The sequence below is a fragment of the Pelodiscus sinensis genome, chromosome 10, assembly GCF_049634645.1.
Source record: "Pelodiscus sinensis isolate JC-2024 chromosome 10, ASM4963464v1, whole genome shotgun sequence".
NCBI classification, from domain to species: domain Eukaryota; kingdom Metazoa; phylum Chordata; order Testudines; family Trionychidae; genus Pelodiscus; species Pelodiscus sinensis.
The window spans coordinates 23,100,116-23,123,468 of NC_134720.1; the positions used below are offsets into that span (position 1 = coordinate 23,100,116).

General features: G+C 40.7%; 1 long non-coding RNA gene across 2 annotated transcripts in view; it reads left to right on the forward strand.

Moving 5' to 3' along the window:
- Positions 1-211: 211 nt before the first annotated feature.
- Positions 212-23,353, forward strand: part of LOC112547677 (uncharacterized) — a 337,654-nt gene continuing 314,512 nt past the window's right edge. For both annotated transcript variants that reach the window (XR_012906383.1, XR_003091472.2), the window contains exon 1: positions 212-344. This is a non-coding gene — a long non-coding RNA (uncharacterized LOC112547677). The remainder of the gene's footprint in view (positions 345-23,353) is intronic.

A 23,353-nucleotide genomic window follows, 5' to 3' on the forward strand; every position in this document is an offset into this window, starting at 1 on the left:
AATTATTCCTTTAAAGATGGAAGGTTTGCTATAATAGATGCTGTAAAGCAAGTCATTCCTAGATTTTTTTTTTTTTTTTTTTTTGCTGCGCTTGGCTGAGCATCTTAGAGCTATAATCAGTTGCACATGGTGCTATGGATACTTGCTGTCTTTATGAAGAATGCTCTCTTGAAATAACCCAAGACATGTGCCTGTCAAAATCTATGTAATAGTCCAGGTTTCATAGCCTTTAGTGGACTTGAAAATTTTCAATTAAACACAATTGCTGATGGGGATAGTACTGAGAACAGTGGGAAATGATGCATTCACATGAAAAGGGTCTCCTGTTGGAAGCTCCATGGCAGGTATATTGGCACTGATGTTATAATCAAACTGGAAAATACTCTATGTTGCCAGTTACATTAGGAAATTCTGGTGCGTACATTACTAAAGCACTCGTGCTTTTTTTATTTGGTTAGTAGAGAAAATGCTGCTGATAAACATGTGCATTATCACTGTATATTGCTGCTGAGGATTGTATGTAACTTCCCTCTTTTTTTTTTTCTTGCAACTTTTTCTTAATGCATTGATTTGTCTGGTGTATTGGGAGAGAAAAAAATGGTTTGTATAATGGTGCAGTCCACCAATCCAGTCATGTGTAATCTAGGGATGGGTAAACTGTTTGAAAGTGGGGGGAATGTGAGAATTGCCTCAAACTAAGCCTAACCCAAAGTGTTTTCTTTTTTCTCATTTGAAACAGCCTTGTTAAATGTTTATGTATATCTTTGCTGCTTAGTAACTGAAAAGGTCAAAAGAGAAAATGTTCTGAATATAACTATGGGCCTGATTGTGTGCTCACTTATGCTGATTTTGACTGTGTATGATATTCCATCAATTTCAATGATGTTGCTTCTGGTCATAAGGCTGTAAATGATATGAGAATCAAGCTGTGTTATCCTATTCTGTTTTTACTGCAAGTAGTATTGGGAATGCATATTTTTTTCCCAAGCTTTCCTGATCAGTTCCAAAGAGTCATGGAAAAATTTGAGCTACTAGCGATGGGCAAATATGCTTGGTTACATTGATGATGTAAATCCTAAGTTTCTAGACTCTTGTAATAGAGGGCAAGAATCTGCCCCTAGATCTCTGAAAACTAAATGTAACTGATCAACCTTGATAGAAATGTAGCCGTGTTAGTCTGGGGTAGCTGAAGCAAAATGCAGGACAATGTAGCACTTTAAAGACTAACAAGATGGTTTATTAGATGATGAGCTTTCGTGGGCCAGACCCACTTCCTCAGATCAAATAGTGGAAGAAAATAGTCACAACCATATATACCAAAGGATACAATTAAAAAAAATGATCAACCTTGTGAGATTTTTCATCGCTATATGTAAATGAGAGGTAGTTTTGTGCAGAGGGAATGTAATCACTGAATAATAGAAATATGAGGAAGATACCATCCATGTACAAGGCCAAAGTTTGTCTTTGTGACAGTGAAAATCTTGCCTCGCACCAGTTGTTCCTCAGATGGTCTAAAGAGCCTTCTACCTTATGCAGTCATAGACCTGTGGACACGGGGGTTAAAAAGTTGTCATTCTAAACTGCTAGGGTTTACACCCACTTTCTGCTCACTAAACTCAGACATCAATGACAATGTAAGATGTAAGGCAGTGGAGCCACTGTGTTTGGTTCAATGTGGTCAAAATAATGGAAATATTAATATTGAACGAAGTTCTACTCTCTGAATTATAATACTTGCAGTTCATCTACATTGCAATTGGAGTGTATGATTCCTGCACAAGTGCCACTATCTGAGTGAACTTTAATATAGCTAGCTGAAATACAGAGAGCTGGGAAGCCACGGAGGCTTGGGCTTTAGCATAGCATGCTTGGTACTTAAGCAGCTAACCCATGCTGCTGTGACTTTGCTGTTCCAGTACAGGTGCTAGTACAGGACTAAAGCTAATGCAGGTTTGTTTAAATGAGCTGCAGTCATACCCTGCAGTTGTCGCAAAGGTGGCCTCGTAGATATGCCAGTGATTGCATAGATGGTATGGACACACATTGTGGAACGACAAGCAGAACAGCCCCAAGCAGGCATTCTCTTTAGACTATTTTTTCCCTTTTCTATCTCCACTGGTAGGTTTAACTGCTTTAAATTATAGTGGTTGGTTTGTCCTTTACAATCTTACCTGTATGACAAGTCTATCAGCAGAAATCCTGTGTTGTGTGTACTGGTACGTAATATCCTGAACATTGTGTAAGCTCTTTGAGGCAGAGGACCATTCATGCATAACCCAGGTACCTTTGGCAGACTTTTAACTGTGATGCAGGGATTTGATCAAATCATCTGCATAGCCTGTGAATCCCCCCCCCCCCCCTTTCATTCTGAACCTGATGTTGGTCACAATGTGATCTGGAAACGTGTTCCTGTTAATTGTCTCTTTGGCTTAGGGATATTTGTGTCATGGCTGGTTTGAGAGTTATTCAAAATTCTTTCGTGTCCTGGCGGGATATTTATGGGGTGCTGTTGTGAGCAACTCTCTAAAGAGAGGAAAGTGAGTCACTCCATCCTACAGCTCCGGTGCCCAGGGGCTGCCGCCTGCAAGTTGCTCTCCTGAAGAATGTTCCCACCAACATCATTCACATCATAGCTCAATTTGATTTGTTTAGGATAAATATTGATGCTATTTGGAGAATATCAGAAATAGTCACAATGTAAGTTGAGACAAAAAGCATTATAAGTTGATTCTGTGATGACTAATAATGAAAGGAAACAAGCTTGCATCTCTGAATAGAGGGCAATCCTTATCTAGGAGGGCATTTATATGCAGTCAGATGGGAAGTAATTTAATTTTGATCACTAACTGATCAGTCATTCAGATTATTTTGCTACAACTACTTATTTTTCTTGGATATCCTAGAAGTCTACATTGATTTAGTTAATGAAGAAAGATGTTTCCTATTGTGATACCAACATAAAATGTATGGACAGCAGCACACAAGTGTTGATTTATTGTACTCGCTCGCATAGTTGAATTTAATTATTTTACATCTGTAGCTGTGGATTAACATAAAGAATTCTGTGCTCATTTGAATGCCCCCCCCCCCAAAAAGAGAGGAAATAGTTTTTTCCTCTGCAAAATATTGTAGCCTCAGAGGTATTTGAAAGGAGGAGGCAAACCCAAATGGTCTTAAAGAAGCCAACAGACTTGAATGCCACCCTGTGGTGGTGTATGCACTGACCAGAAGAGGGATAACACAGGTGCTGTAGCTCAGTCAGCCCCACCCTGTGTCACTTGCAAGTCTTGGAGGATGTGCTTGAAAGGAGAAAGTGTTCTATTAGAAGGAGGCTGAGGGGAAGAGAAGAATGTTTGCACTTCCTTCCTGAAGGAAGCCCTCACTGGTGCCAGACTGCAGGGAGCTAAAGACTTGTGGAGGGAAGGTAGGCCTGCTAGTGAATTATTGTATTTTCTGTTGTGCTTGGGGTCTGAGAGGCACTGCTTCAGATTACACCCATGCTTCCCCCTCCAAAGAGATCACCAGCTTCAATAAATACTTGTTCATTTGCCCCCTACCAGGCTACATGCAGTCATTTTGTCTTGAGTCCCAAAAGAAGGTCACAAGCCTTCATGCTGCCTCACCTACCCTCTAAGAGCTGGGGAAAACTTGGGCCACCCACCAAAAACTCTGTTAAATGTTGCATTCCCACAGCCTCCCTCAGAAGCCACTTGCAACTTAGTCTTTGTGGGACAGGAAATTCATTAGAGTATAGCTGCTCAGTCCTGGTGAGAGACAAACTGTTTAATTTAAAAGATTGGTTTTGTAGCTGCTAAAGAAAAATGAAATGGGGAGTATCTCTTCATTTGTACAGAACTTAGGGCCCTGATCCTTCAGGTGATGCTAGAATATAAATTAACAATACTAAAAAATTCCACTAAGTTACTTGCAGCGAATATCAGGTGAATTTTGTTATAGTACTATTTCTAGATTTTTACAATTTTGGAAGCATTAGAAATGCATAGACTAGCAATCAGATATGCAACAATCAAACTGCAATCTGACCAAACAAAAGAAAATTAATTCTGATAATGCAGGAATTTCCCCAAGGAAATAACCTTTGCTTTGGTCGTGTTGATCTCCTCTTCTCATCAAAATGTCTTAACAGACTATGAAGGATTTTTTGATGATTAAAAGTGAATTGAAATGTGATAAATACAAAAAAAAAAAAAAAGTTTGCACTCTGAAGAGCCAGTCCTGCAGCTTTCATTCTCTTGAACATGCCCATTAAAAACAGTGCTAATACTCAAGTGAGTAAAGGCTGTGGGATCTGGCCCATATTTTTAACTGAATCCTAGAATTGGAGGGGTTGTGAGGTCACCTATTCCACTCCCCTGCACTCTTGGTAGGACTAAGTGTTATCTCGATTATCTATGACAGGTATTCATCTAACCTGCTCTTAAATATCATCTATGATAGCGATTCCCCCACTTCTCCAGGCAATGTATTTTATTGTTTAACTACCAAGACAGTAAGGATTTTTTTTTTCATTATACCCAACTTACATTTCCCTTCCTGAAATTTACACCCATTGCTTCTTGTCCTATTCTCAGATGTTAAGGAGAACAATTGTTCACCTTCCTCCTTGTAACAACTTTTAATATGTACTGTACTTGAAAACTGCTGTCGTGTTATCCTTCAGTCTGCTTTTCTCCAGATTGAAAACACTGGGTTTAATGTTATCTCATAGGCCATGTTTTCTTGAACTTTAATTATTTTTGTTGATCTTCTCTAGGCTTTCTCTAATTTCTTCACATTTTTCCTGAATATGTGAATAGACTTAAAAATGATACATTTTAATATAGACCATTTGAATGCTGTAATTTCTTTCACCTTAGTTCATTTTATGTATTTGTATGAGGGATAACATTGAAAATACTCTGAGGAATGCAGGTGCCTGCTGTGTTTTAGATGATGGCTGTTCCCGTACCTGCAGGAGAAAACAGATTCCTCTATTCAAATCTTGGAAGATAACTTTCCTTTCTACCGCCTAAGTGTTTGTATTTGTAAATTTAAAGCTACACAGGCATTCTTTGAAAAATGTAGAATCTCAACATGTTGCTTTGTGTGTTTAATCAAGGGGTCCCAACTGTGGAATGTGTGGCTGATGTTCCATTTATTCACTTCACTACAATGCTTTTTAAGAAAGAGGTGCATGAATTATAGAGGAGCTGCTGATTTAAATGCTTTAATAAATGTTAATGTTAACTCCGGTCATCTGAAGGAATGGGCTGTGCCCACGCAAGCTCATGATACCATCTACGTGTTTTGTTAGTCTATAAAGTTTTGTTGTTTTTAATAAATATGTTTAGTGTACTTTTTAAAATTGTGTACTAACATAAAACCTTCAGGCTGAAAGCCTGGTCACACTGAAGTCGATGGCCACAGGATTGCCACCTCAGATTTTACACTGAATTTAAAACTGTTATTTTAAAGTAGGCCACTACATGCATTGGAGCTCTTGATTTCCGAGTGGATTTTAACAAATTGGTTATGACTTGAGACCTTCCTGGTCTAGGTACTGCTGCTATGGGGTGTGGCAGAACAGTATGGTGAAGGAAGGCAATCTGATGACATGCTCAAGCTGGAGTGTCTGTGTTTATTGAAGTTGAGGTTGATGGCAAGGTGTTTTCCACAAAGAAGTTTCAGCGTTCAGGCCTATCCTTTTTCCTACCCTTCTTGCTCTGAATAGCCATGTGATGAAGAAGAAAGTCCCCCCTTTTTTTTTTTTTTTTTAGTGCTCATGAGAAGCAGAAAATAATAGGATACCTACATATTCCTGGTCACAACTCCCCTCATGACTTTACCATCCATAAATGTTTTGAGCTCTGTGACTCCGGCAGAACAGGTGCAAACTTATGTCAAAGTCTTCATATCTTAACTGAGCACAGACAAAGATGTAGCTTAGATCGGTCTGGCTCGCCTATGTGTTAACAACTATAAAATAGGTATTAGCATTGTAAGAATATGTTCAGTATCCATTCTTTATTAAGTGTGCATGACTTGCTGCTTGCATTTATCTCACGGATAACATCTGTATCTCCTATTATAAAGTAATGTTGAGCATTTGCATAGTAAACCTCTGTAACTGTAAAACACCAAACATGAGAGAGACATTAACTGATGTGAAACGCTGGTTTCCAACAAAGTGCCATGTCCTTCCCAACAGGGAAGATCCAGCAACACTGGACAAACTTTTATGGAGTATTAAAGAGCACACAATACTTTGATTGTAATGGCCATACCTACATTCATTTGCATGACTCATATTTATCTTTCAATTAAGTTTGAAGTTCAGAGTTCAAGGCAGGGGAAAGGAATTAAAAGTGTCTAATAAGGAGAAACTGTGTCTCTCTGCTGCTTGGACTCCAAGGAGCAAGATTTTTGAGACAATAAGCAACCACTCTAGTGCTTAGCCTGAGCCAGCCCTACAGTAAATTCAGAGCCTGCTTATTACAGGAGTTTCTGTTATCTTTAGAAACTTGACCTAGGGTAAGTGACTCATCCTTTAGGACTGGGTGTAATCTGAATATGGCTATGATCCTTAGTGCAAGGAACCATCTATCATAAACGTCGGTTTTCCTGTATGCAAGATCGATCAGTGTGCCCAAAGGGTCTATCTGTGATGCCAGAGCAAGGTTCTTTTTAGTGTATGAGGTATTTATAGTTTACATTTGGCTGGTTGGTGACATCTAAGCATAGAACTCCTTGCCAATAGGGGGGTTGGGTCCTCTTTCTTAACTGTCTGCTCTGATGCTGGTACTCATGTCTTGGGTCATTGCATGATAGCTTAACGTGCTCCCCTTCGGATTTGCTATTTTTGGTTTGTTGGAAAGGGCATGACCCACTAATCTTCTAACCTTCCAGTCTATCTGGTGATTTTAAAGGGCAGCTAGCTGGTCTGTACTACAACCTCTGACTTCTGAAGAAAGGGTATGCATGTTCTCCTCCCTGGCAGAACACACCAATCCAGGAAATGGTATAAGGTTTTTCTGGAAGGGGGTTTAGGCAAGATACTGCCTTCCCTACAATATTTCCCCCTTCTTGTTATTAAGCTTTTAATGTCAGTCACTTCCTTCCTAACAGCCACTTCCTTTGTCAAGCGATATGTTACTTAGCCCTGTGTATTCTGGCAGATTTAGGCAAATGTATATGCTAATAGATAGAATTTTCCTAGTTCTTCCCTGCTATCAAAAAATTGTGGTTAAAAACCAACTGGCACCTCCTGAAAATGATTGGGGGACAGGAGGAGGAAAGAGGAGAAGGGAGATTGCAGATTACCAATTGCTTTCCTTGCCAGTAAGAATGCACTAAATTTTTAAGAGGGAGCTGGGACCTGTTGAGTGAACTAAATCTTAGTATTGGTTTGCACTCATACACCAACTGGCATCGGGTTTGCAAAATAGGCCTGATGAATATTAGATTTTTTTAAAAAAGAAAAGTAAGAGAATACGATTTTAGGAATAAAATAAGTTCTATTAGCAATATTAATTCAGGCACATTGCACAGCACGTGACTCTTTTAATAAGCACATAAAAAAAGCAGAAGTAGAAATAAATGTATATTAAACCACAGGTTTAAGTAAAAAATACGACTATAGACAATTATTCTCGTAAATGCATTAAGTAAATAAAAATAAAAAACAGAGAAATTTATTGGGAGCATTTCCTGTCCCCCACAAATGGCAAGCCCAAGAAATGCTGCTCAAAGGTAATGAAGAAGGAAGCTGTAGGAAGACCATGTTTCTTCATTAATATAACTTCATCTAAAGGTGAAAACTCCGGGTTTTGACATGAGAAACCTCCTGTTTTTAAGAATCAGTCTGGTCCTAAGGTTTTGTGAACAGAACACAAAGGGGTTTTAATGCATATCTTTGCAAATCAATAGATCACTTAAAGTGAGACTGTTATTAAGACATTGAAAATAAATGAGTTCACTTTACAGTAGCCTTTTAAATTGTTTTTCTGCCACATGCAATTCATTTTTATTAGAGGTCATGTGTTATGGCTTCATTTATTACTGCATTAGCCTTTTGTGTGTGGAAATCACTTTCAAATTAGTAACTTAAAAGGCTAAAATTCTCTTCAGTTTAATATTTTCCATGGTCCTATCTATATCTATCTATCTGATCAACCCACTGTGATTAACTGGTACCATTCACTAGTTTAGGCCCTGATCCTTCAAAGAGAACTGTGCATGGATTCCTGCATGGAACACCATGGCATGCATAGCAAGCTGTATTCCCATCCTAGATACAAAAGAAGATGGAGTTTCAAAGGGAAGTAGAATTCATAGTTCAAAATTGGCAGCAAATGTATAGATTCAAAGCATGACCCATGGTAGCTTAGTAGCCCCTAAAATTTCCTCATTCCAGAAATGTGTGTTTCCAATTCTAGGTGTTGCGTCATTTAAAATGTCCCGTGAGGAAAAGAGAGATGTGAAAACATATGTTTTGGTGGAAAATCTCCTGCTGCTCTTAACTGTTTAACCTGCTTTAAACCCATTATACTGTATTCCAATAGGAATTTCCTCCATCTATTATTTATATACGACTAATTTCATTTTACTTCATTGGCCACAATATAATAATTCAATTTTGGCTTCTATAAGAGAATTGCTTTCAAATTATCTTTTTTGATTGGTGTGATGACTCTGAAAATAACTCTGTCACAGTCACAATATGTGGATATTGGAGAAATTCATAGACGTATGTTGCTTGGAAGGGAAAGAGGCATTTGAAGGCAACTGTGTCAGTCTGTCAGTTTCTGCCTAGTATCTAGATTAGGTAGCAATACCAAAGGCAAGACTTCAATATTCAATGTTTAGAGACTGTTTAGATTTTAAACTAAAAAGCATTTGCTAATTGTCATTACACTACTTTTTTAAAAATTCAGAGAAGTCCATTCAGGGAGAGGAAACAATGTCATGTGACTAATGTCACCACAAATTGGGATGAAGGATTTAGTTTTTGTAGGAGCATCTTTTAAATGGAAAATCTGGTTGGAAGGAGTGGGATCCTGAATTACAGCATTTGAAAACTTTACATTTTTAATTATGTACCTTTAAATTTGGGGAGGTACTTAGAACTCAGCACAAGTAACCAAAGAGCAGAGTGTGGGAGGAAATAGCAAACAGCAGATAGACAAGATGAGCTCCATGTAGTCTAAAAATCTGTTTGTAAAATTTGAGAACTTTATGAAAAGCAGATACTTTTGTAGGATTTGTGATTGGATTACCAGATAATTTTCTTGTGACTGAATAACTTGAACAGCTTTAATAGAAACATAATGGAACTAAATTGTCTCTCTTTTTTTTTTAAAGCTTTTGTTCCTGCACTCAGTTATATATACTTCTGTGCCATGGAAGATAATGGAGCAAGCAATTAAGGAAATCATCTCCAAACACTCGGAAGGTAGTAAGGTGATAGGGAACAGCCAGCATGGATTTATAAAGAACAAATCATGTCAAACCAATCTGATAGCTTTCTTTGATAGGGTAATGAGTCTTGTGGATAAGGGAAAAGTGGTGGATGCGGTATACCTAGACTTTAGTAAGACATTTGATACTGTCTTGTATGATATTTTTATGAATAAACTAGGAAAATACAGCTTAGATGGGGCTACTGTAAGATGGGTGCATAACTGGCTGGATAACGGTACTCAGGAGTAGTTAAGGGTTCTCAATCCTCCTGGTAAGGTATAACAAGTGGGGATCTGCAGCGGTCTGTTTTGGGACCATGTCTCTTCAATATCTTCATCAACGATTTAGATATTGGCATAGAAAATATGCTTATTAAGTTTGCATATGATACCAAGCTGGGAGGGGTTGCAACTGCTTTGGAGGATAGGGTCATAATTCAAAATTATCTGGACAAATTGGAGAAATGGTCTGAGGTAAACAGGATAAAGTTTTATAAAGACAAATGCAAAGTGCTCCACTTAGGAAGGAACAATCAGTTTCACACATACAGAATGGGAAGCGTCTGTCTAGGAAGGAATACGGCAGAAAGGGATCTAGGGGTTATAGTGGACAAGCTGAATGAGAGTCAACAGGGTGATGCTGTTTTAAAAAAAGCAAACATGATTCTGGGATGTATTAACAGGTATGTTGTGAGCAAGACATGAGAAGTCATTCTTCTGCTCTACTTTGTGCTGGTTAGGCCTCAGTTGGAGTATTGTGTCTAGTTCTGGGCATCGCTTTTCAATAAAGATGTGCAGAAATTGGAGAGGGTCCAGAGAAGAGCAACAAGAATGATTAAAGGTCTAGAGAACATGACCTATGATGGAAGGCTGAAAGAATTGGGTTTGTTTAGTTTGGAAAAAAGAAGATTGAGGGGGACATGATAGCAGTTTTTAGGTGTCATAAGGAGGAGGGAGAAAACATGTTCATCTTGGCCTCTGAGGCTAGAACAAGAAGCAATGGGCTTAAACTGCAGCAAGGGAGGTTTCGGTTGGACGTTAGGAAAAAGTTACTAACTGTCAAAATGGTTAAACACTGGAATAAATTGCCCAGGGTGGTTGTGGAATCTCCATCTCTGGAGATATTTAAGAGTAGGTTAGATAAATGTCTATCAGGGATGGTCTAGACAGTACTAGATTGGTTCTCCCATGAGAGCAGGGGACTGGACTTGATGACCTCTCAAGGTCCCTTCCAGTCCTAATAATATTCTATTCTATTCTATTCTATTCTATTCTATTCTATTCTATACCTACCCCTACTCCTGCATTAGTAACTTCTTGAAAAATTTTGGCTAAATTAAACATTTCTAAAACTCTAGAAAAGTAAAAAATCTTAAAACACAATTTTTCATTTATTGAGAAACAGAGCAAATTCCATTAGTCTGGGGATTTGTGATTATAAAAATGATATATGGGCTTTTTTCTATTTGCTGAGCTAGTGACTGACTGAAGAACTTGTGTGTGTGTGTGTGTGTGTGTGTGTGTGTGTGTTGGGAGAGTCCAGCGTTTAAAGCAAAGCTAAATGTAAATGTAACAGAAATATACACTTTTCATTTATTAAAACACATTTTTGTTTGACAGATATGTGATGTTTGAAACAAATTATAGGAACAGCAATAGCTGACTCTGCATAGTGAAATATTATAAGGTACATTTCTAGAGCAGTATACAAAAATACAAAATTGACATTCAAATAATTGGGCATATAACTTCTCAGCATTGTACCACAAAAATACTGCTTTGAGCACTACTAAAACTTTCCTCTAATCAACTGTGTAATCAATCTGAAGATGACCAGTAAGACACCAAGGTGAGCATCAAAGCCATGCGCATCTACATATTTTATACGTGACTATATCAATGAGAGAGATTTATCTCGCTATCTATACACGTACAGTCAAATAAAACCAAAAATAGAGGCCTAAGCTATTGTTAAAGTGACTATCTGCTTATAATTAACTAGATAATTTGCTTATTGAATATTGCCCATCCATCTGCAATGAGAGTGATACAGAAGAATGCAGCCAAAAAACTGAACTTTATTTCTTTGCTCGGGTCATATCACTTGGGTTAATTTTAAGATAGTGGTGAGAAGAATCATTCTCTGTGATAGGACTTTGCATTGGTGCCCATGACTGTAGAATCAGAAAACTTTCCAGGTTAACAAACTGCCTTAGTGAGCTTCATGAAGTCTGCAGCATCCGTTTCTTGGTTATAGGATTCTCTTTTTCGGATAAGAGTTGTGCTTTTGGTGAGGCAGAGTGAGAGAGGGGATTGTGGGAGGATTGCAGTGGCAACTGTAAATGTCAGTGTAAAGCTGCATCCTGTAATTTGAGCATTTTGTCAGATATTCAAGTATAGTGTCCATGAGAATCTCAACAGTCACATGTTATCCATTTAACTGTGTATAGTATATCACTTGTGCAATGACAGCGATGTTGGTTTTGACTGACTGAAGACAAAGCATGAAGGTACACGAGTGGTTGGCAGGAGTAAGTGTATGTATACCTTTGGAAAGCCCAACATGTCTTGAAACCTCAGTTTGATTTTCTGTTGCTGCTTTTTACTTGTCAAGCCTATGAAGTGAGAGCCAAGAAACTGATACAAGTGTCAGTTGTTCCGTGATATTGTAAATAGACAGTTGTCAGAGTAGACACTTACTGGTACCTAGAGTTTGCTAGATGCCTATCACATATAAAGATATTAATTATTGTAATGATATGGATAAGCAGAATAAGGGCTCTTTGTAGACGTAATATAGAAAAGCTCTTTTGAGTTATTTCATTTATGTTTACAGCAATTTCCTCTGTAAATAGGCTCCTGCTGTGGATCAGAACTCACAAATGGAAATTCTCTCTCATAGCCAATCGTCTCTGCTTGTTTCAATGCAAGATATTGGAATCCATTTGGAAATGACAGAGCTCATAATTTCATGGTTTGTGTTATGGCTCTTGCTGCATGTTTCATATCGTATAATGTAGTGTTCTTCTGGAGCTCTGTCATTCAGCTATTCGCTCATAAACTAAGGATATAGTCAGAGAACCATAGGTATCTTAACTGATCAAAGAGGACTTGATGGATGAATTTCCCTGACTATTGCCTGATCTAGCAAAACTACTATGTCAAAGATAAAACTAATGATGCAGTCTGCATTACCGTGGACCACAGGAAATCTACTGAAAAATCTTGTTAAAAAAATCCAGTAATTAAATTCAAAATTATTAGAATGCTGTATTTTTAAAAACAAGCACCTTTTTAAAAGTGAGAAAAGCAAGTTAGGATTTTGCAGTTTTCTAGTCAAACTCCTCTCTCCCCCACCCTCAATCCAGATAATGGGGATACCCTTTTATATATTAATTGTAACTTTAATCTTCCAAAGGTCTGTGATATTATCAATTCCAATAAAAAAGTAACACATTCCATGGATATATGACGTTCCTACTCCACAATAAATAGGATACATGCATTTTTTTCTGTTGTTGTTGTTGTTGTTCTAGACTGATCTGATGAATGGGGTCCTCTGAGGTCTTTTACTGTACTAGAGATGATTGGGTAAATGTGACTATAAAGACTGTATCCGGATATTCCAACTTAGGTCAATATAGAAGATAGAATGGAGTTCCCAATCTGTATAGAAAGGAGGATAGATCATACTGCGCTTTCTGGATCATAGAGTAATGGTCAAATATGTTGTTTCAGGACTCATTTGGAAAGCTAGTTGTTTGTGTTCTCTTGGTCATTGAAACTAAGGTGCTAGAGTTCAGTCATCTGGTCTACAAACTTTACCAATCATTAAAGAGAGCATACTATTTTTAAAGAGTTTCCTTATAAATCCTCACTAGCAAGACAGGCAATTGCTCCCGGTAAAGTCCTCTCATAAATCAGGTGGCTGGATATCTTGACTATTAGCTGAAGCTAGCAGTGCATGCCTTGGACGGTTATAGAAATTAGCATATTCAGGATCTAGACATGGAAGCTGGAAAAGCTGGGTCATTACAGATCCATTCTATAAGGATATTCATATTCACATGAATTACAGAAATTCTTCCTTGTCTTGACTAAATTGATGCAGCTTCTACTTTTAATACTATGGTTCACTGCTCCCTAACTGTGACGTCTCATATTTCAGCACCTGGACAGAGCCCTTGCACATTGTCCTTCATTGCATCCGCTGCCTTTGAGAAGTATAAGAATCTGGAGAGATCCTTTGTAAAGTATCTTCTGGAAGACCAGTGCTGGGCAGCCTGTGGCCTGCAGACACCCTGTCTGCCCTCCTCCCCCAAGGGCCTCTCACGTACTGGGAAACCAGAGTCCTGCACTTCCTACTGCTCCCCCTGCCTCCCAGTACTTTTGAGTACTGCAAATCATCTGATTCACACTCTGTCCCTACTCCTCCCCCTCCCTCCCACAGCTAGAATGCTGTAAACAAGCTGTTCTCAGCAGTTCAAGCTCTGGGAGGGATGGGAAAGAGGAAGGACTGAGCACAAGTCAGGCAATTCACACACTCCAGAAATGTTGGGATGAAGGGGGGGAGGGTAGTAGGAAGTATGGGGCTCTGGTGATGCAGTGCATGATAGGGATGTGGAAGAGGGGGGAAGGTGGGAGCCATGGGGCTGCAGGTGGGTCATGGGTTCCTGCAGCCCACTGAAATGGAGGGCCACTCATGCGGCCCACCTCCTATTTTTGGTTGCCCATTGCTAAAGTAGAGCAAATCTGGGCTCCAGAATTATACACATTGGTGCTGGCATATGAGTCCAGTATTTCTTCAACATTTGAAATTGGACTTCAAAGTTCCTCCCTTCTTCCTGGGTACAAATTTAGCAAGGAAACTCCTTCCTCTGCTCCATGAACTGAGGGGGGAAATACTTATTTTTAAAAGGCTGTTGAAAACTGGGCAGCGCTGAGGTTTGGGAATGAGGTTAAAATGAATATTTTACTAGTAGATCTCTAGCTGAACTGTAACTGAAGTTTGCTACTATCGGATGATTGTTCAATGGTCTGTTTGTAGTGTCTGGTTTCAATTCAGTTCCTACTAATTAGCCTTATTGCTGTAAATCTCGGCAGCGAGTCTGAGCATTGAATAGGTCCTGGAGCCTAACTTCATTACTCTCTGAGGTCACTCTAGGTTCAGTATAGAATGAGGCACACTGTTAGTCATCAAAGTGTTTTGAATGAGATCTAAGTTTGCATTCTTTTGACTCATGATGTATCTGATCTCTTGATACGGAGTTAAATATTTATGGCCTTTAATTTAACATACATAATAAGCACTATATAACTATTTGTTGGCTTTAAAAAAGACCATTCAGAAAAAAATAAAGCTTTTCAGTTGCCATTGGTTGGACCCTGGTTTTTTAAGGCCTTGTTGATGGTATTGTCATTTTACCATCTCTAATAAGTTTAGTGTACAGTTGTATTTTGAAGGCAGGGGAGGAGTTGCACAGCCAAATCACACCAGGAAATGTTTTCTGGAGCTCCAAGATGCACAGAGTTTGCATGCCCATTTTTAGCTCCTTTAATGACTGAGGGTATGTCTACACTACAAAGTTAGTTTGAACTAACGGACGTTAGTTCGAACTAACTTTCCTAGGCGCTACACTAGCGCTCCATTAGTTCAAACTTAATTCGAACTAATGGAGCGCTTAGTTCGAACTAGGTAAACCTCATTTTACGAGGATTAAGCCTAGTTCGAACTTACTAGTTCGAATTAAGGGCTGTGTAGACCCTTAATTCGAACTAGTGGGAGGCTAGCTCTTCCCAGGTTCCCCCTGGTGGCCTCTCTGGGCACAACCAGGAAAACTCTTCTCCTCTCCCCCAGCCCCGGGCCCTTAAAGGGGTAGACTCTGGCCAGACGGCACTGGAGTCAGACAGCCCTGCCAGCAGTGTCTACCCCTGAGCCAGTGGCCCCACCATGAGCCAGGCAGCCAGTGGCAGTGAGCCGTTCCCTGCCCAGTCCCCGAGCACCCAGGGGCCAGCCAGGGGCCGTAGACGGCGCGCGGCCCCCTGGACTAGTGCGGAGATCATGGACCTCATTGAGATTTGGGGGCAGGCCCCCAATCTCTAAGATCTCTGCACTAGGGCTATGTCTAGACTGCAGGCTTCTTTCGAAAGAGGCTCTTTCGAAAGATCGCGTCTAGACTGCAGGCGGATCTTTCGAAAGAGCAATCCGCTTTTTCGAAAGAGAGCACCCAGCGAGTCTGAATGCTCTCTTTTGAAGAAGCACTATTTACATTGAAGAACGCCTTCTTTCGAAAGAGGAACTTTCGAAAGAAGGCGTTCTTCCTCGTGAAACGAGGTTTACCGCCATCGAAAGAAAAGCCGCGTTCTTTCGAAATAATTTCGAAAGAACGCAGCTTGAGTCTGGATGCAGGGGAAGTTTTTTCGGGAAAAGGCTACTTTTCCCGAAAAAACCCCTGAGTCTGGACACAGCCTAGGAGGAGGAACGTGGCTGTCTACGGCCGCATAGCAGCCGCCATGGCCCGCAAGGGACACAGGCGCACCCAAGAGCAGGTGCGAATTAAGCAGAAACAGCTGTGGCAGGGGTACGCCAGGGCCACAAGGGGCGGCGCCGCTGCAGGGGATGACACCTGCCCCTACTTCCCTGCCCTCCACCAACTCTTGGGGGGAGGGGAGGTCCGTGCCAGCCCGGGGGACAGCGAGCCGGGACCAGAGGGCCCTGACCTGGGCGCACCGGAGGGGCCACCGCCAGCTGTTCCAGCAGGGTCGTCCAGGGAGACCGTACCGGGTAAGTAGTTTGAATTAAGTAGTTTGGGGGGGGGGAGGTGGGAGGGAGACCAGAGACTGCGCGCGTGGGCCATGCCTTCCACGGATCACGCAGACACCTGTGCACGTGTGAGCACGTGCCATGCCACCCTTGGGCAGGTGGCTCCAGCTGCATGACACCCAGGGGCCATTGCCCAATATGCACATGCTTGTGCAAAGAGACGTGACATGCTCCCGACCCCGGGGCAGGACCCAGCAGGATGCTTTCCCTTCACATGTCCCCTCTACATGGAGGCAGGGGACATCTCCCCCTCTCCCCCACCACCCCGGCCACACTATACATGGCACAGGGACATGGGTGCGGTCTTGGGGCAGCTCCCAGTCCCAGGGAGAGCCAGACATCCTGACCATGGCCTCTGTACAAGCACAGTGGCTGTGACGGTGCAGGACATGGTCACCCTCACGTTGCGGAGTTGGGGAGGGTGCTGGGCATCATCCTCTGCGTCCCCAGGGAGAACTGACCACTTCTCTTTTTTCTCTACAGCTGCACTAGCTGCTCGTGCAGGGCGCACCACCCTGCCCGGGACATGCTCCCGCACCCGCGGCCTGCTCCGGACCGCCAGCACGGAGCAGGAGTACCGGGACCAGCACCTGGGGGCCCTGCGAGCTGTGCACCGCACACTGCAGGCCTGGATGCGGGAAGACCTGCAGGTCTACCACGAGCTGCTGGCTGAGGTCCGAGAGCTGAGCACCAACCTGCAGTTCCTGCTGCAGAGTGTCGTGAGAATCACAGGTCCGATAATGAATACCCAAGGGGGGAAGGACAGAGCCAGGTGGACAGTTTTATCAAATAAAAAATATTTATTTATGACAGAGGTGAATTTATAGTATTTATTCTAAGATTTTTAATAGACCGTGTTAATAATGAATTTACAGTATTTATTATATTTATTCTATGGCTTCTAGTACAACGTGTCAGAGATATAGGGATGGGAATGGCAAGGGGAATAGTCTCTAATCTTAAAATATCCAGCTTTACAGAGATATAATTGAGAACAAACTGTGGCGCTTTTCTTAAAAAAAAAAATATAAAATTTTTTTTTTAAAAATTGTGATATCAGCAGGCCTGTGTAATTCATGGGAGTGATGTCAAGCTAGGACCTGTGAGAATTTCAGAATTTTATCTTCAATACTGAGATATACAGTGTTACAAATGGTGCATGAGTATGGATGAGGCAAGTGACTGCTGAATTTGCACTTCTCAATAGTCTGTGGTTACACTTTATAGTACGTATTTTTAAAAGGTAACACAGATATATTTTATTTTAAAATATTTTTACCCCACCTCTCTATTTAAAATATTTGAGGCGGCTTTCAAAATTTTAAATCTCTCTCTCTCTCTCTCTCTCTCTCTCTAAAGGCCACAACAGGGGGGCATAAAACCTTCTAAGACCCACTGAGAGGAAGGGAACACACACACACACACACACACACACACACACACACACACACACACACACACACACACACCAATAAAAGCACAGGTAAAAAAGGTAACTTTAACCCGGTGCCGAAACAATGCCAGTGTGATTGCCCAGCGAATGTCCTGGGGAGGGAGTTCCATAGCCTGGGAGCAAAAGCTGTGAAGACCCAGCTCCACATAGATGTCAACCTTATCTCCATAAGTGGAGGCACACAGAGCAGCATGTCCCCAGCTGATGTTAATCCCCAGACAGTTTAATATAGGAGGAAATGGTCCGTCAAGTACCCTGGTCCCAAACCATTTAGGGTATATAAGTCATAACTAGGACTTTGAATTGTACCCAGAAACTTACCAGAAGCCAATGCAATTGCCGGAGCACCAGCATGATGCGCTCCGCTTAGCGAATGTTAGTTAAAACTCAAGCAGCCGCATTCTGGACCAGTTGAAGCTTTCAAAACTTATCTTCAAAGGCAGCTCCATGTAGAGCACATTGCAGTAGTCCAATTAGGATGTGACAAGAGCCTGAATCGCTGTGGTCAAGTAATTGTTACTCAGGAAGGGTCGCAGTGGGTGGATCAGTCAAAGCACTCCTGCCCATCAGGAAATCAGATTCTCAAATGTTAGAAAGGGTCAAGGAAGACTCCCAAGCTGAGTACCTGTTCCTTCAGGGGGAGTGCAGCCCATCCAAAACAGGTAACACACCACACAATATAAAGATTAATATTAACTAAAATTTCCATGTCCAAGGTACTTTTTTCGATAAAATCAACATATTTGCATTTATATGGGTAGGTGTCAGTGAAATGATAAATGGAACATAAAGGTGTTACTGTTGTTCTTCCTGCTTTTACCATAAATCATCTCCTGTAAGATGGGTCATCAATTATAAGTTGTCAGAATTATTGTATCTCGGCCCTTTTTGACAAAAAATACATGAAAACTAATGGCAGTATTTCACAAACTTCTCAGATGCAGAGAGATTTAGGCACTAAATATTCAAGCCCTATTTTTGAAATTTGTTTTGGGCAATCTTGTGAATGGTCATGCTGATTAACTACATTATGTGACCATTTGATGGGGCATGGTGGTACGACTCAAGAAGAGCAGGACTATAAAAGTGCTCCACTACCTCCCTTTTCTTTGGTTGTATTCCCTGTACTAGAGACTGTAATGTGGGACGCTCATTATATCCATGACACTCTTCTGTAGCTGTTTGTTTGTTTTACACCACAGATCAGTCCCCATGAGTTGAATTTAGATTATCTAGCACCTCTTCTCTGAATGTGGCCCCAAACCATAATCATTTGTTTTAAAGAAGTATACATGAAAGGCACAGGGAAACCAGAAGAACTGAGTAGTATCCTCATTCCGAACTGATTTATCTTTTTGACCTCCATAGTCACTTCTCACATGCTTTTATACGAATGTTAGCTGTGCAGTACAAAGAGTACTGGGAGAGCATAGAGAGAAAACACTGACTTTGTGTTTCTTCATTCCTCCTTCATAACTTTTTTTTTTTTTTGTGCTATGCAGGTCCGCTGACAGAAGGGAAAAAGAGTGCAGTTGCCCCCAGAGCTCCAGTGCTGGTGGCCAGAGCCCTAGGGCTTTTAAATAGCTGCCACAGTCCCATGTGACATGCTCCAGAGCCCTAGATGGCACACTCCAGGTGGTGTTGGGGGCTACTGGCGGTGGGTGGGGTGTATGTGGCATGGTCTGAGCAGCATTCTCCCTGCCCCAGCCCTTTTGCCTGAGGCTCTGCCCCTTCCACACAAATCTTGCCCAGAGCCTCAGCCATCCTTTTGGTCTCCTTAGTGCTATACACTGACCGTTGTTCCAAAAATATTTTTAAAGATCATAATGGTACAGCATTGCCCTCTTCATGGTGTTACTCCTTAAAATCCCACTTCCTAAAGTAATGGGGTTACATAAATATCTCACTTAAAAAAATCTTCATGGTTATGATGAAATAACTCAAATGTACCCTAAAGTTTCAGAAACCAGACAAGAAATAACACAAACCAATGTTTTACTTGGTTTTGGCTTAAAATTGAATGTGGGTTGTTGTTTTTTTTTAAATCTCATGACTTTTGCGGTCTGATTTATTATTCATGAAAATGCAGGGCTGGCTGGGAATATTGTCATGTGTCACAGGCTCAGTGGGGCTGTGATAATCCTACATTTTATTTATGGCTAAATGGAAGGGATTTCTATTGTAACATGGAATCCTAGGATGGAAAAGATTAACTCCTTTTTTTGCATCTCATGTAAATGGATGCCATTATTAGTGTTTCAAATTGTAGAAGAGTTGAAGATGAGTACTTTCAGTATCTGGGAATTTTTTTTCCTTTTCTGAGTAACCTTTACTCATCCATTTAATCTTTTATTATAAAGGTATACTGTGTGTGTGTGTGTGTGTGTGTGTGTGTGTGTGTGTTCTTTGTATACACAGAAATTCTGAAAGGTACATGTTTAAATACAAAATGTAACTTGTTGTCAAAGTGCTTGTCCATACGCTAGTCACTTCTCCAAAAGTCCAGAGCAGTGGGAATGTATGTTCAAAGGTGATTAACACAGCAAATGTCACTAGTTAATTTGTAGAGCCCCATTTTGCTCATTTTCTTTGATTCAATGAGATTCAAGATCTTAGTTCGCAAGCTGTTTCTGAGCGGTGTACACAGCCCTGGAGTTCAAACTAAAGAGGAGTGAATTGCAGTATGTTGCCTTTAACTCTCCCAGGTAGATGCTGTGCATGAGAACTAAAGTTACTTAGCTTGTTAGCTTTAGTCCTTAGTGTCTGCTGTGGCTCACCTCCCTGTAGTATAAATTGTGGGCCATATACACAAGCCCTAATAATATGTAATAAATTGTGCTGCTTACTTTTTCTGAAGAGTAATTAAAATCCAGACTTGCTGTTCCCTTTAACATATGCTTTGTACGAGTCTCTGGAACAGTTTTTATTCCAGTCTCTGATGATGGTGATTTTTGTCTAGTGCATGTGAAAAAACACAGACCACCTTGCATAGGATTTCCTAGAAGAGCTGGAGACTGTTTTGGTAAGCTAAGGTTTCATTAGCAGTAGCCCTTACTATCGTCACAGGGAAGAAACTAATGTCCATAATGGATTCACCTTATGCCTCACTTTACTACTATTAATTGTAATCAATTTAATGACTCTAATGAACATTCTAATTCTCTCTAAATTCAGTTTGGGTCAAGCAAACATAAGTCCTATTTGACTCTCCATGAATTAGTACAAGCTGAATTTAAAACTAATAACGCTGACTAAAGCTGTGAGGTAAAAATGCCTATCACTAAATGCCTATATTTTGGGAATATGCTTTTTATATTTAAAATGTGAAAAAAGTTCAGATTAATATAATTGTAATATGGAGTTCAGGAACCTATTTTTTTCAGGAAAACTTACTTCAGATAAGTGCCAGAGGAAATTGTCTCCGAGGTCTGGTTTAGAAGCCACGAGATGCACATTGCAAACCTGAAAAGACTTTTCATTGATGCACATAGAAGATTGAGGAAAGGTTGTGTTCCTACACAAGAAACTGAATAGAATCTCTTCAACAGGAAACCCTGTTTTTTGCTGTAGACTGCAGATATGGCAGATTCAGATAAATAAACCATGGATGTTCTCAGTGAATTAAGTAAGAATATGTATAAAAGTCAGTAAAGGAGCCCAGGTATTAGTGACAGACATTGACACACACACACACACACACACACACACACACACACACACACACACACACACATATATAATCTTAAATATGCTATAGAATTATATATTGAAAATGAATAAATGATTTATGAATTTTAAAATGTCAGAAGGGAAGCGGAAAATGTTTACTTTTGACTAAGGGGCAGTTAGGACTTTTGACAACAAATCAGAAGTACAAGGTAGTTGGGCCCGTGGATTAAACACAATAGCTAGATGTTTGATCTGAAGTGAATTTTTCAGTGTTGACACTGACATCTGCAGAATTACATTTCAAAGTGAACATAATAGTAATTATTTCAGGCTTTTTGCAAACTCTGGTAGACCTCATTGCATTTGTTTCTTCATTCCCTTTAGGAAGGTTTTCCTAGATATTATTAGGGGTTAGAAACTTAATATTTTAAATAAAACATGAATTCTAAGGCACTCATGTTTTACAAATTAATGGCATTTTTTGTGCTGACTTTGTATCCATTTGTGTGTTGTCACTCAAAATTGCTGGTTTTTCATGTGTAGTGTGGCAGACCAAAGTCAGAGGGCTGCAGAAGCTTGGTGGAGGGTAGGTACATTGGGATTTGGGTGAGTGGGTTCCTGTTCCCTGCATAAGTTGCCAGAGACTGTTGCTGAGCAACCAAGACAGGTAGGCACCTGGGACTCATTGAGAAACAGCCTTCAGCAGCAGGCTAACTGCACACCTGCAGCCAGTTAAGGCCTGCTGGTCCATTATAAAAGGCTTCCCTTCAGGTAAGGGTGGGAGGAGGAGAAGAGTGATGGACCAGAGAGGAGGAAGCGCAGAGTGGAGGAAAACTGAAGGTTGCAAGCAGGAGAGGTTTCACCAATGTGCCAGGGAGAAGGTGCCGTGAGAGTGGTTGGGGAAGTGGTCCAGGGAGAGGCTGCTATTCTGTGGAGATAAGGACAAAAGCCCCACTAGTGGCTGCTACCCATGGCCCTGGGCTGGAACCTGAATTAAGTGGGTGGCACTGGGTTCCCCCTACCTTTCCCATTCCCAGTGGACTGCCACTGGGAAGAAAGGGAAGCCTAGGACCAACCATGGAAGAGTTTCCACCCCAAGCTAGTGACTTGCCTGTGATGAGTGGCTTGTTAAGAGGGGACCGTCACCTCTGGGAGAGGCAATAGCCAGTAGGAGATTCACCATGAGTCTGAGCCATATTAAAAATCCACTTGGAAGTGCAGGACCCAGGGGGTATAACAGGAGCTCCACCACAGTAGTTTTTCTGCTGTGAGGGTGCATACCCGAGGCAAGCTTGAGAGAGCTCACCTTAGTAAGAAAAACTAAGAGTAAAATACATGCTGAAAGCAGACACACATGTCTACAAATTCAGATGATAATTTTGACAATGATAATGATAACTCATGTTTTGACAGCTGAGAAGTGAGCATAAAGCTGGAAAGAGCTTTGAGATTCATTCTACCTGACACTCTATTATTTGACTGACTTGATTTCAATGATGGGGATATAGCTGAATGAAATATAATAGGCACTATCGCATATATATATAACATGGCATTTTGGGTAAAAGAATTCATATTTTTGTGACTGGAAGTTGACAGCCAGTGGTAGTCTGAGAACTATCTGGATGCATGAATTTAAGATTCTTTTGTAAATAAATAGTTTATATATGTTAGGTTTATCGGAAGAGAGGTGTGCAAATTTTGCTCAGAAGTGGAACCTAAGGAAAAAAAAAGTATTTTGTTGTCTGTTGCAGCTATCCCAACTTAATTTTCTCTCTCCTAATATCCCTGTTCACTGCACACACATTCAGACTACATCTGTAGCAAAAGAGCTCTTTGTAGAAACAAAGGTACACATACGAAATGGCCAAACACTGACAATGGGCCTCATACCTACTCATATGGGATTTAGGTACTATTCTGTTCGAACCTGAGATGATGATCATA